Here is a 14,883-nt window from a genome sequence, read left to right as displayed (position 1 = left end):
AATGGATGCCAAAAAAGGCTGACATTTTCTCAGATTTTGATAACATGTTGCTGCAATGGGGCGCCTAAAATCCACGCAGCACATACCATCAGAATCCTCACAGCCATGTCCTTGAACCAACAACAAAAAGCAGTGGCAATTTTGACTCGCATTCTTAACTGCCTACCAAACAAGGTGATTTAACTCTATAACGCTTTCCCTGCTGTTACTCCGGATAAGAGAAGAACCGCTGCAATACGTTCCCATCATAGCCTCCTACTACATTAGCATCTACAGAAAGACAATTATCGACATTCAAAGTGTAAACAGTATCATCTTCTTTTGGATTAACATTATACATAGGTGGAAGGGCACACCAAACAAGAACTGGTTCAGTCAAAAAGTTCAAAACATAGCATGCCTTCTCTGAACATACATCTGGGGTCATTCCCTTCATTCCCTCTTTTTTTTATGCAAAGAGAAACACTTTTACCATAACAGAGAAGCCCCTATTTACATCTCTGAGCCCGGACACAAACCGCAGCTGTATGCTCCACCAGGCTCAGGGCAGGAATCATTCATGTAGTTACACAGCTATATGTCCCTACAAGCATGCAGACACCTATTAAACACTAGATAACCATGTTTATCTTTCCTATTCTCCTTCACAATACCTAGTTGTTCTCTCATTATGAATCCTCCCTTCCCGCACTGCTTTGCTTAACTCTTTAACAGCCTCGTATTGCACAGGCTGCCACTCTGCAGGTTGATTTGTCTGACAAAATACTGAACATGCCATAGCGACTCCCAAAACCCATCACTGAAGTGTTTCCCACTTGCATTCCTGTCACCAATCCCTCAGACTCCCTTTCACCCTCCCCAAAAATACAATCAATGCATCAGGAGAGACCAGGTGGTGGGGGAAAGGTCTAGCTCCTTTTCCAGATCTATAGGACCTGGATCAAAAGGTTTATCAGTGCCAATAAAATCATTGTCCGAGTTGTCCTGTTCCCGTGCTTGGTCCTGTGTTGTGAGGGTCGCTGCAATCAGTGACAGAAGCTTTGGGGGCAGAGGAGGTGTGGACGGAATCGCCATCGCTGACGGTGTGTTGAGAAGAGTCGCGCTGTCGGTGGATTTTACAGCTTCCTCTGGTTTACCACCGTTAGTAGAATTAGTCCACACTTGGCAAAGAGTAGTCAGAATTTGCCACCAAGATGTTAAATGCATTCCCGACATGGAGTTCCCCTCCGCGGCAGCATCATACAATTGGCTGCTGTATGTACACACTTTCATTCTTTCAAAGTCTCTAAAGTTTCTTGGCTGCTCACCTGTCTCGATGAATACAGGTGTTATCCTCGGGGTTTAGGTTGTCCGCCTGGTCCAGGCAGCAAGACGATCGTTCAGCCAAGCCGTTTCCTCTGGAACACAGCCCTCTTCCACAAGCTGTCTTTTTTCTGTCCTTATTCTTCCAAGGCTTCGGAACACCACCATAGGGCTCACCGTTTGAGGAGACTGAGGCACGGACTCCCAGATCTGACTAGAAGACCCTTCATGAGTCCATATACATCTCTTTCTGGGCACGAAGCCCGATTCCCCGTTACGGATTTCCCACAGCTCATCTCTCAACTCTGGAGGGATTTATGGCCGGCTCCTGCTTCCTTTCAGCAGATCATTCAAAGTTCTGTGGGATTCGCTGCATGTCGCTCAGATAGACGATTCAAAAGCCCTTCACGTTAGATCCTTAAACGTATCACGTCGGGGTCACCAATTTGCGGCGAATGAAGAGACGGGACGCAGCTTGATGCAAGCAAATGTCAATTTATTGTACAGAAGCACGAGTTTATATACACTTTCAGAAGCTGCGCGTTTTAAACTAATTGATTCTTGAAGCTAAGCCTTGCTTACTAGGCAATCCCTGATTGGTGGTTAACTACCATCAATTAACAGCAAGGTGTTGCCTTTCCTTGGCGCCATCCTTGGCGCCATCCCTCTCCCACTCCCCTGTGCTCTGCAAACATGCCTCATCATGTTAATTGTTGTCTAGACAAGCTCGAGCAAATTCCCCTCAGCTAACTGATTGCCACGCATGGTCTTAGTTTGCAGACCGCTCCTGCACTGGGGAGAGGATTTCTTTGTACTTGACTAGTCTTCTGTATGTAGGAAGTGTATTGAAATGTCAGAATATAGGATTAATGGAAACTGGGGAGAGTCGACTGGAACAACTTGTAGTTACCTGTCGAGAAACCGTGAACTTTAGTAAAAGGTAATTCCGGCAGGGGGAGATCACGACCACCGACTCATATACCACCTACCCAAATCGTACCCCAGACCCATTTCTGGACCTTTCTAACCTTTACTGCGCAGAATTGGATATGGGAGGAGAGTATGTTAATGATTTTTGGGGAAAATTATGTTTATGCATGAACACTTAATGAATATGCATGAATAAGTTCTATATATGTTGTCTGATTTTGAAACTTGGTGTGCGTTGATCGTGAGAAGACTCACTCACGCACCCGGCCATCAATAAAGAAGTGTCTGCTTATCTACATCACATTGGTGTTGATAAGTTCTTCATTCCGAGATTTCGGTAACAGTTTTGGCGACCCAGATGGGACCTCATTGAAGGAGACCGGAGGAGTTGGGGACCTGATCGGTTCCAGCCGGCACCGAGGATTTCTCGGGGATACCCATCGATCCCCAATCCGTAAGGCTCTTCACGACGTTCCCTGGATTTTGGTAAGACACTTCTTTTTTTGTAATTGTAGTAAGTGGGTTAGAGTCCCACTAAAGTGCGTGCACTGGAGGAAGTGGGTTAGAGTCCCACTATAATAAGTGTACTATAGTGAGTGGGTTAGAGTCCCACCAGTGGGTTCGAGTCTCACTGAGTAAGTCTGCCTGTCAGACGCGGTGAAAGCTGCGCAGGGTTGGACTAAAAGGATCCTTGTGGAAGTGGAAGCCTAGGCATCTGCCCGTAAGACATAAGCGAAAGCTATTGCAGGGTTGGACAATAGCGGAGACAAGAGAACCTATATGCTATAGTGTTCTCTAAGGTAGTGCCTCTAACAAGAAGTTAGAAGGGGTTTTTTTGTGTTACGGAATTGTTTACTTTGGTTGTGTATTGAGGAGAAAATTAAGAAGTGTACAATATTGTGTTATATACCTTTGTTTAAAGTAACAATTGTGGAAAAGTGTGAGCGTGGCTGTAAGGGTGAGACGTGTGTGGAGTTTGGATCCGCAGATCGGAGTGACAGATTTGAGTGATTGTGTATTGTACTGTAAAGTGATCATACCATGGCATCTAAGTTAATTCAGTTGTTTAAAAGTAAAAGTATGGGTAATCTGGCTGCAAATGACAAAATCTTGAAAAATTCTTTGTTGGGATGTTTATTGGCACATTGGGGAGATTTACACGATGATCTGCGAAAGAGTCAGACGATTGAGTATTGTAATCACTGGTGGCCCCTGTATACATTGGCTGATCAGGAAAAGTGGTCCATGAATGGGACACTGAATTATAACAATATTCTGCAGTTAATGCTATACTGTAAAAGAGAAGGGAAATGTAGTGAAATGCAATATGTGGATTTGTTCTTTTACTTAAGACAAAGAAAGGATTGGCAGGATGAATGTAAGCTAACTATTAGAGATAATTTGGTAACGGCTATAACTTCTGATAATAAGAAAGTGAAAAAAATGTTGCTCAACCTGTAAGATTGGGAAGGACTGTTTGAAGAAGAGAATTGCCTCTGAAATTGATGAAGGACGAGAATTAGATATATCCCCTCCTAGGAGAGAAAGGAATCGGGGTCGAGAATTTAGGGAACAGGAGCAGATGGAGGAACCAGAGAGCAGTGAAATAGAGGATGTGGAGGAGGGACTGTCCGAGACTGTAATTCATACCCCTGTTTCCTGGAGAACTCAACAGCAGACACAAACAATAGTTCCCCTGCGATAGGGAGTTGGTAACGATGGGCCAGTGTATGTGAAAGTGCCTTTTTCAGTTATGGATTTGATGGCATGGAAATGTTCAGCAGGAGATAGCCAAAGTAATGGTTTTAGATGATTGAAGGGGACCGGAGGGGAACCCAGCTGAACCTCTGGTTATAATTAAGCTGGGAGAAAAAGAAGTTAAATTTTAGTAGATACAGGAGCGACATTTTCGGTATTAAATACCTGTAAAGGAAAAATTGGAGCAAAACCAGCCAATATAATAGGAGCAACAGGGAAAGAAGAAAACAGGCCATTCCTGCAACCCCTGGATTTGAAATTTGGAAATAAGATAATTATATATGAATTCTTGTATGTACCAAAATGTCCGATACCATTATTAGGAAGGGATTTGTTATCTAAATTAAATGCACAAATTGTTTTTGAGGAAGGAGAATTTTTCTTGAAAATACCTCAGTCAAAACGGGAGAAATCTTGATGATACAAGAAAAGGTAAAGGAGCAGGAAATCCCACCAGAGGTGGATTTGGCAGTGATCCCTACAGTATGGGAAGCAGGTATTCCTGGTAAATCGAAATTAGCAGAGCCTGTCAAAATAGACTTAAAGGAGAAGGGACAGTAAAAATTAAGCAATATCCAATCAAACCAGAGGTTAGACAGGAACTAAAGAAATTGATTGGTAAGTTTCCGGAGTATAAAATTTTGGAAGAATGTGCATCTGAGTATAATACTCCTATTTTACCAGTCAGAAAACCTTTGGGTGAATATAGGCTGGTGCAAGACCTGTGAGCAGTAAATCACATAGTTAAGGACATTTATCCTGTAGTAGGAAATCCTTATACGTTGTTAACAGTGTTAAAGGAGACTTACCAGTGGTTTACAGTGCTTGATTTGAAAGATGCTTTCTTTTGTATACCTTTGGAAAGAGAAAGCAGAAAACTGTTTGCTTTTGAATGGGAAAATCCACAAACTGGGCGAAAGATGCAGTTAACATGGACAAGATTACCCCAAGGATTTAAAAACAGTCCAACAATTTTTGGAAATCAGCTGGCAAAGGAGCTTGAAATCTGGAAACAGGACAAACCAAGGCCTGGACATTTACTTTTACAATATGTGGATGACATACTGATTGCTACAGAAGAAAGATTTACTTGTATACAGGTGACTATTGACCTCTTGAATTTTCTGGGACTAAACAGGTACAAGGTATCCAGGAAGAAAGCCCAAATAGCCTGCCAGACTGTGATATATCTGGGCTTTGAGATTTCAAAAGGACAACGACAATTAGGAAAAGATCGCAAAGAAGCTATTTGTGGTATACCTGAGCCGAGAAATATTCATGAACTCAGAGCATTTTTGAGAATGACTGGGTGGTGTCGCCTTTGGATTATGAACTATGGGCTAATAGCTAAACCGCTGTATGAGGCCCAAAAGAATTCTCCCTTTGTATGGGGCCCACAACAGCAAAAGGCTTTTGTAGAGTTAAAACATGCCTTGATGTCTGCACCTGCTTTGGGACTGCCGGATTTAACCAAAGATTTCCAGTTGTTTGTTCATGTAAGACAACACCTTGCACTGGGCATGTTAACCCAGAGGATAGGAAGCTGGAAACGACCAGTCGGATATTTCTCTAAACAACTGGACACAGTGAGTAAAGGGTGGCCAAACTGCCTTCGAGCAGTGGCAGCAACAGTGATGCTCATACAAGAAGCTCGGAAATTGACTTTGGGAAGAACAATAACAGTCTATGTTCCGCACATGGTGATAACTGTCTTAAAACAGAAGGGGGGACGTTGGCTGTCCCCCAGCCGAATGATGAAGTACCAGGTGGTAATGACTGAACAGGATGATGTGATTCTAAAGACAACTAACCTGGTAAATCCTGCAGTGTTTTTAAGTTCCATACAGGAAGAAGGACAACTGGAACATGATTGCTTGGCTACCATCGAGTATGTTTATTCCAGTCGTGAAGATCTGAAGGATGTACCACTGGAGCGACCAGACTGGGAATTGTATACTGACGGAAGCAGCTTTATGGAACAAGGAGTCCGATACGCTGGATATACAGTAACAACAGATACTATAGTTATAGAAGCAAAAGCATTGGTGAGTACTACATCAGCTCAAAAAGCGGAACTCATCGCTTTAATTCGAGCCTTAGAATTAAGCAAAGACAAGAGAGTAAATATCTGGACTGATTCAAAATATGGCTTTGGGGTAGCACATGTCCATGGACCTTTGTGGAAAGAAAGGGGGCTATTGTCCTCTCAAGGATCAAACATCAAGCATCAAAAAGAAATTTTACAATTATTGCAAGCAGTTCAAAAGCCAGATCAAGTAGCAATCATGCACTGTAAGGCACACCAGATTTGGAATACAAAAATAATAGCTGGGAATAATTTAGCTGATAAAACAGCAAAAAAAGGTAGCAAAGAAACAAGCATTGCAAATGGCAATAATTCCTTCTAAAACAGTAACCCTTCCTAGGGAAAAACCGAGATATTCAGAGGAAGATGACAAATAAGGTCAGTTATTAAATGCTAAGAAAAACTTAGCTGGATGGTGGATAACTCCTAATGGACAGGTAGTAATTCTCCCTCTTTTAATGAGAGAGATAATTCAAGCAAAGCACCAAGAATGTCATTGGGGGGGCAGAAGCCTTAGTAACATCTTTACGAAAATAAGTAATATCAGTTAAGATGTTGGGAATAGCTAAAATGGTAACTGCAAAGTGTGAAGTATGTTTGAAAAATAATCCAATGATTAAGAAAAAGGTTCAAATGGGTAGACTGAAATCTGGTACAGAACCTGGAGATTATTGGCAAGTAGATTTTTCAGAGCTGCCTAGACAAAATGGGTACCAGTACATCCTGGTAGGGGTTGATACTTTTACAGGATGGCCAGAAGCCCTTCCCTGTCGCACCACACAAGCAAAAGAGGTTGTAAAGTGGTTATTACAAGAAATAATTCCAAGATTTGGAGTTCCTATTGGAATTTCCTCTGACAGAGGTCCACACGTTGTTGCTGAAGTAGTCCAAAGTGTTAGCAAAGTATTGGGTATTACTTGGGATTTACATGCGTCCTGGAGGCCACAATCTAGTGGGAAGGTGGAAAGGATGAATGAATCAAACTTTAAAAAGACAAATAAGTAAAATTTGTCAAGAGACTAGTCTAAAGTGGCCTCAGGCGCTTCCATTGGTATTATTACGAATCAGGGTACAGCCAAGGAGTGGAACCTCAGTCAGTCCTTATGAATTATTATATGGAAAACCATATGAGTCTCCAGAACCAAATCCAAACATACATGTGAAAGGAAAGCAGGATGTATATAACTATTTGCTTTCTCTAGGAAAAACTTTGACTGCAATTCGGAGTGCAGTAATTTGGAATAGACCTTTATCCCTGGAAAATTCAGTGCATGATTTCCAACCGGGAGACTATGTTTATGTGAAGACCTGGACCTCCGAACCTTTGCAGGAGCGCTGGAGAGGACCTTTCCAGATACTGTTAACCATTTTTATGATATGGAGAAATAGTGTGAAATGGGGACAATGGACATCGATTGTGATTGTATATGTCTGCTCAAGGAATGTGGGTATGGTGACTAGTCATGGGTGCGGTGTCTGGTCACACAGGCACACAGCTTTGAGGAGACAACTACAGTTTTGGGGAGACGCCTGCCCTTCTTCCTCTAACAAAGGGGCTATTTAAAAAAGAATGAGAAAAGGATGAGAGATATTCCAATGCTATCTAGAGGGAGGGAGTGCTAAGTTTCCTTGCTGAAGAAGATCGGATGGTCACAAGAACATGAATCACCTACAAACCTGCAAGACCACCACATTCTAGGAAACGGACTGATAAGCTAATTAACATACGAAGCGGGGTTTAGGTAACGAATATGTATAGGCGTTAATTGAATATTCATTTGTTTCATTGTATAAATGTGGGATGGTTCGTCACTTCGGGCATGCACGCTTGTGGAGGAGCGATCCCCCGTGCATCTGCGCGCAATAAACATACCTACTTTATAACTTTCGAGTTATAGAGTCTAATTCCGCACGTCAGTTTTGGCGAGCCAGCCAGGAGGAATTCTGCTCGGCTGAGGGACCAGCTGCGGAGCGGACGCTCCTAGGCGCGCCCCGGGAGATTTCCTCGGAGGAGCCTCCTCTTCTCAGCTGTTCCCCCGGGAGCACAAGAGAACCCCTGGATCCGCGGATAAAACGGTATGTTTAGTAACGGGGCGGCTGGTGAGACGCACGGAGACGTCCGGCGCGCAGCATAGTCCCCAGGAGGAAAGGTACCTTGGGAGGGGGTTTGCTGACCAAGGGGTGGCCGCTAGCGATCTTGAGGGCAGATCGAGCAAACCCGAGGTTACTGCCATTCCTAAAAGCCCGGAGGCCTCGTGACGGAAAGCGGGGGGCGGGACGGAATAAGGCGGAATCTCACAGGAACAAGAGGGACCTCTTAGCAAAAGTAAAAGGGAAACTTTTGCGTAGGAAAAAAGGGGGAAGCTAAAAACTTCCATTGGGTTGTCTTAAGAGTTGGGGAATTCCTAGAATATAACAACTGAAATAGCGCTCTGTGTCTTGTTTGTTCTATGTGTTGTCTTGTTACATGTTCAAAACTTGGAGTTATGAAATGTATGTTGAAAAATAATAATATTCTGGTAATTCGTGGCAAATAGCGGAAAACTTAACACTCTGCTTAAGACCAGGAAAAATTGGGTTTTTGTTTGTTCTTTGTTTTTTGGCAATTGTTCATTGAAATGCATACTTTGTGAACTGTCAGTGTTCCTAAAAGTTGTACATAAGTGCATGGTACCGTATAACATACTGCTTGTGTGACTGAGGGCTGCCCGGAGAGTGTGAATGGTGTGATTGAGATGCGCATTTTGATTTTCCATGTATAGCTTAATTATTTTGACTGAGTGTGAGTGCAAGAGTGCTTGAGACGCGCATTTGAGTGCAAAACAAGTAAGGAGCTCTATCTGTGTTTCCGACCTTGGGTGGCTAAGGCGGCCGGAGAAAAACAAAGTAATTAAAATTGTAAAATGGGAAATGGAAAGAGTAAGCCCTGTGAAAAATCGCCCTTGGGTTCTATATTAAAACATTGGAGTGATATCGTAGGACATGGTGGTACCGAAAATAGAAGGAAATGGATTAAATATTGTAATCAATGGTGGCCTTTGTATTGTATAAATTGGGGAGTGATGCGAAATGGCCTCAGGAGGGAGGAACGTTAGATTATAACACTCTCCTGCGATTAATGTTGTTTCTGAGGAGAGAGGGAAAATGGGACAAAGTATCATATGCAGACATGTTCTTTGTCCTCCAGGACAAACCCGAGTGGCAAAAGGACTGTGGATTAGTACCCCCTCGGGATCCTATGGTACTAGCACTAGAAAGAGTGCGGGATTAACATCACCTGATCTTTGATTGTGGCTCTAGAAAAGGATAGGAAAAAAAAACAAAACAAAAAAAAAAAAAAAAACAACAACAACTGAGACCTGAACTAGAAAGATGTTCTTGTTGAAATTTTTGTGTTAAAAAGCTCAGGTTGCGGTTCCTTCTGTGGAGCAACCAGAATGAAACACGTTGTAAGATATAAAAACTTGTACTAATGTATGTAAAACCTGAGGGGGGTGGAGAATCAAAGACCTTGTGAAAGTGTTAAAGTATTGGGGTGAGTTTGTACAAACCCCCGTACCCCCTCGAAGGTGCGGCTGAGTCACGCTGGACGCATGGCAGGGTGTTTGCTATTTGCCTGCGAAGGCTGATATGTAATAACACAGACTTAAAGCAACAAGTAGCAGATTTGCATTCAGGGTAAGAAAGAGTTAAAACAGAAATGCTGCTGCAGAGGCAGGCCTGTGTAACCTGCAGAGCAGGAACAGCATCTCCTGCCCCGAATCCTCCTGATGGTGGGGAGGAGGGGATTGCTGTTGCTGACAATTGAGCAGAAGGACCTGACAATGTCACCCCAATTGCTGCAGCATTTGCAGTACAACAGGACCCATAACTGCCCTTTAGGGCAGGGAATGGGTATGAGGTGGAATTTTAGTGAATACGAAACCAACTTATTTGTTGAACTTCAGTAAAAAATAATTATTTGTTACAGTTGTGGGAGCTGCTGGCCACCAGGAAAACATCCTGAAACCTTTAAAGTACAAACTAAGAAAACAAACAAGAATGCCAAATTCCCCAAAGGCCCTTCTTGGTAGGGACTTATTAGAACAATTGGAGGCAACAATCAAATTTAAAAAAGGGGAAGTTACTCTGGAGGTAAATGATCACCAATACATACAGGTTATGAGCCTATCTTTGGCCAGTACTCCTATAAAAAGGGAAATTGATACCAGAATTATTGATCAGGTATATCCCGGAGTATGGGCAATTGACATACCGGGACGTGCCAAGAATGCATCACCTGTTATAGTAAAATTAAAGGAAGGACAGAGTGCGATAAGAATTAAACAATACCCACTGAAAAGGGAAGATAGGGAAGGAATTCGTCCAAACATAGAGCGATTCATAGAATTAAAACTACTAAAAGAATGTGAGTCAGAATTTAACACACCTATCCTCCCAGTTAAAAAAAAAACTGATGGGTCTTATAGGATAGTTCAAGATTTAAGGGCCATTAACAAAATAACAGAGGATCTGTATCCTGTAGTAGCTAACCCCTATACCTTACTAACCACCCTGACACCTGACCTAGCTTGGTTCACAGTTTTAGACTTAAAAGATGCCTTCTTTTGCCTCCCTCTCCATGAAGCCAGCCAAAAAAATTTTTGCTTTTGAATGGGAAAATCCCAGAAGCGGTCGAAAGACCCAGCTCACATGGACGGTGTTGCCACAGGCGTTTAAAATAGCCCCACAATTTTTGGAAACCAATTAGCAAAGGATTTGGAGTTATGGGAACCACCGTCAGGAGAAGGGAAAGTGTTACAATATGTAGACGATCTTCTTATTGCAACCAGAACCGAAGAATCTTGTATTATTTGGACTGTGAGCCTGCTGAACTTTCTGGGACTACAAGGATATCGGGTTTCTAAGAAGAAGGCACAGGTGGTGTTACAACAAGTCACATACCTAGGGTACGAGATCAGTGCCGGACAACGGGTCCTAGGGAAGGCCCGAAAAGAAGCCATATGCCAAGCCCCCCGACCACGAACTGTAAAGGAACTGTAGACATTTCTGGGAATGACAGGATGGTGCAGGCTTTGGATATGTAATTATGGCTTGCTTGTTAAACCATTATATTCCCTGATAGCGGCTAATCAGAAGGATCTTCAGTGGGATGCTGAATCAGACAGAGCTTTCCATGAACTGAAGAAAGCCTTGATGTCGGCACCAGCACTAGGACTTCCTGATGTGAGTAAGCCATTTTTCCTATTTTCCCATGAGAAACAGGGAATGGCATTAGGAATACTGGCACAAGATTTGGGACCATACAGACGGGCAGTGGCATACTTCTCTAAACAGCTGGATGCCACTGCAAAAGGGTGGCCTGGTTGCCTGAGAGCAGTAGCAGCTGTCATCCTAAACATCCAGGAGGCCCGGAAGTTTACCTTGGGCCAGAAAATGACTGTCTTAGTATCCCACACAGTGTCTGCAGTCCTTGAAACAAAAGGGGGGCATTGGCTCTCCCCACAGAGATTCCTAAAATACCAGGCCATAATGGTGGAACAAGATGATGTTGAGATCGTGACTACAAACATCATCAATCCGGCCTCATTTCTTAATGGGAATGTTGGCGAATCAGTCGATCATGACTGTCTAGAAACAATCGAAGCCACTTATTCTAGTAGGACAGATCTCAAGGATGTTCCTATTAATGGAGCTGAACATTGGTTCACGGATGGGAGCAGCTATATGCTGAATGGAAAGCGACATTCCGGATATGCTGTTACAACCTCTGAAGAAGTGATAGAATCGGGACCGCTACCAGCTGACACTTCGGCACAGAAGGCTGAAATCATAGCCCTTACTCGAGCTCTGGAGAGAGCTCGGGGAAAACCTATAAATATTTGGACTGATTCTAAATATGCCTTTGGAGTGGTACATGCTCATGGAGCAATATGGAAAGAAAGGAGACTGTTAAACTCCCAAGGAAAAATCATCAAACATGCGGAAGAAATTTTGAAACTCCTAAATGCGGTCCAGCTTCCTGAAAGGGTGGCAATTATGCACATCAAGGCACACCAGAAAGTGAGCACAGAATTAGAAAGAGGAAATGAACTGGCGGACAGGGAAGCAAAACAGGCAGCCAGAAAAGCAATCAAGGTAGAGGGTGCGCTAATACCCGATGGACAAATATCTCTAGAAGGTAAACCAGACTATACTAAAGAAGATCGCAAACTGATTTCTGACCTAGAGGGATCATATAATGAGGAAGGGTGGGCTGTAATCTCACATGGGAGAATAGTGATTCCTTCCTACATGGTATGGTCAGTAGTTTGGGAAGAACATAGAAAAAGGCACTGGGGGGCAGAAGCTCTATATAAAGATCTCACTAAAAACATAATAGCACGAAATTTGTATACTACTATTAGACAAGTAACCCAACAATGTGATCTTTGTCTCCAGACTAATCCTAAGATTACCAAGGGGCCAAAGTTGGGAAAAATTGGGAAAGGAAATGTTCCAGGGCAACATTGGCAGATTGATTTCTCGGAACTTCCTTGAAAAGGGGGGTATTGATATTTATTGGTACTAACAGATACCTTTTCAGGTTGGCCAGAAGCCTTCCCATGCAGAACTGCTAAAGCCCGGGAAGTGACCAAAATACTGCTCCAAGAGATAATACCTAGGTTTGGAGTTCCAGCGGTAATATCCTCGAATAGAGGACCACATTTTGTGTCCAGAATAGTGCAACAGATCAGCCACCATCTAGGAATAGATTGGCAATTACATACCCCATACTGACCACAATCAAGTGGCCAGGTGGAAAAGATGAATCAAACAACAGATTGTCAAGCTAGGTCAAGAAACAAATCTAACTTGGCCCCAGTCTTTGCCATTAGCTCTTACACAAATTCGAATTAGACCAAGAGCAAAAGAGGGGCTTAGCCCATTTGAAATTTTATATGGACGACCCTATGGGGTACAAAAGGGGACGTCTTCACAGATTGGTGAAGAAACAATGACTTCCTATATGGTGGCACTAAACAAACAATTAATAGGAAATGAGAAGCATGTGATGGGAACACGCAGTAGGGGTCTGGATGGACCTGTTCACAATATACGACCAGGGGACTATGTATACGTTAAGTGTTTTACAGATAAAACCCTGGAACCACAGTGGACCGGACCTTTTCAAGCCCTACTCACCACCTACACTGCAATCAAGGTTGAGGGACAGAATTCTTGGATTCGCCATACCCGAACTAAGAAAGCCCCTGCAACTTCATGGAAAGTAACCCCAGATAAAAAAGAACTGAAACTCAAATTTACTCGGACAAATGGGAACAATGTGGGTGGCAAGTAAGTGAACCTGAGCGGTTGTGGATCCACCATATGGGAAGGGCACCACAACAAACAATATAGAACAAAAGAGTCTGGGACTGAGCCAGTGGCCAGTCTTGCCCAACTTGTTATCAGTAAGCCTCAACTCAAACAAAGATATTTTGATCAAAACAGATTTTATATGTATATAGGAGGAACGTTTAGATTCTTAAAATGATCAATAGTGGGTTTAAACCATTTGTGTTTTTTTGTACCCTCTCTCTTGCCTACAACCAAGAGCCTGATAACTGGCCTTGGAATCATGCCCAGAAAAAACACACTGGAATAATGGGAAAGGTGGACTCAAAGACGAAACTAGCTATGGTGTTTTTTTTCTGAAAATGAGGTGTACCAAAGGAATCAATGGGATCGGGCGGATGTACACAAAGTCGACCGATTATGGGGAAAATTAGGAGATAGGATAAAAGTAGGGTGTCAAACATACAATGAAAAAGATAACACCAAGATTTCAGGAGACACCCTGATTAATGTCAGAAAGGTAAATAAGGAATTTACCCTTCTAAATACAGCCATGTGCTTTAATTCACGGGAATGTTGGCACAATTTTACCTTAACTGAGCCCATCTTTATAATATGCCTAGGAAAATATCCTTTTGAACATAGAACATGGGCCAGAAAGATAGGCGACAAGTGGCAAACAGTAGATTTAGAATCTTGTATTATGCGAGAACAGCAGGGCTTCCTCTGTGAAAGCAATTCTATAATGGCTCAGGATACTTGTTTAGATACAGATCAAAAAATATGTCATTTTGAGGCCCAACCAAATGCAAACTTGAAAACAGTAATTATATATGCAGGGAAGGAATGTGCGTGTTTGAGAACTAAGTGTAACACAATAACTGTAGATGGGGAGGTAAAGGAGACTGCACAATATTCAAATTATTGTATTTGTAATTTTACTACTATAACAGGATGCGATTTTAGTTACTCAGCCCCAGTAGTGTCTCATCAATTCTTAAAATCCAACTTTACCCTATCACAGATGATAATTCCTACCCCCATAGGACTAAATATAAGCAGTATAAAAGAACTATTAAAACATGCAGATTTACAACGTATACTGGAAGAAACCAAAGAAAAGGGACACAAAACTCTTCTTATGATCCATCATGATGTAGAGGGGATCAAGAAAGTTTTTTTTTTAAAAAAAAAAGGTAGAACAGGATGGAAACCATAATTGGTGGGATACTCTCTTTGGCTGGTCACCTTCTGCAACAGGAATTCTTAACACTATGGTACACCCCATTGTGATCTTATTGATCAGTTTAGGAATTTCCTTAATACTAACCATTATGTTATATTTGTGGGTTTGGAGAATGTTTAAAAGGGTAACACTTATGTATGATGCTTTATATCATTCCGGAAGACTGCTTAAGTAAAAGAATTTACTTAGTTTGATAGAAAAGGGGGGATTGATATGGAGAAAT

At 42.4% G+C, this 14,883-nt stretch overlaps 1 protein-coding gene and 1 long non-coding RNA gene across 3 annotated transcripts in view; one reads left to right on the top strand and one right to left on the bottom strand.

Annotated features, from left to right (window-relative positions):
* Positions 1–14,883, bottom strand: part of LOC121080575 (mitogen-activated protein kinase kinase kinase 1-like) — a 124,186-nt gene that overhangs the window by 75,767 nt on the left and 33,536 nt on the right. The window lies entirely within an intron of this gene.
* Positions 371–7,424, top strand: LOC121080576. Its single transcript, XR_005825421.1, has 3 exons — positions 371–382; positions 888–892; positions 7,279–7,424. It is a non-coding gene; the product is annotated as an uncharacterized LOC121080576 (long non-coding RNA).

This window comes from Falco naumanni, chromosome W (genome assembly GCF_017639655.2).
Source record: "Falco naumanni isolate bFalNau1 chromosome W, bFalNau1.pat, whole genome shotgun sequence".
NCBI lineage: Eukaryota > Metazoa > Chordata > Aves > Falconiformes > Falconidae > Falco > Falco naumanni.
The sequence above is the reverse complement of the archived record's forward strand: the minus strand, read 5'-3'. Positions and strand labels throughout refer to the sequence as shown.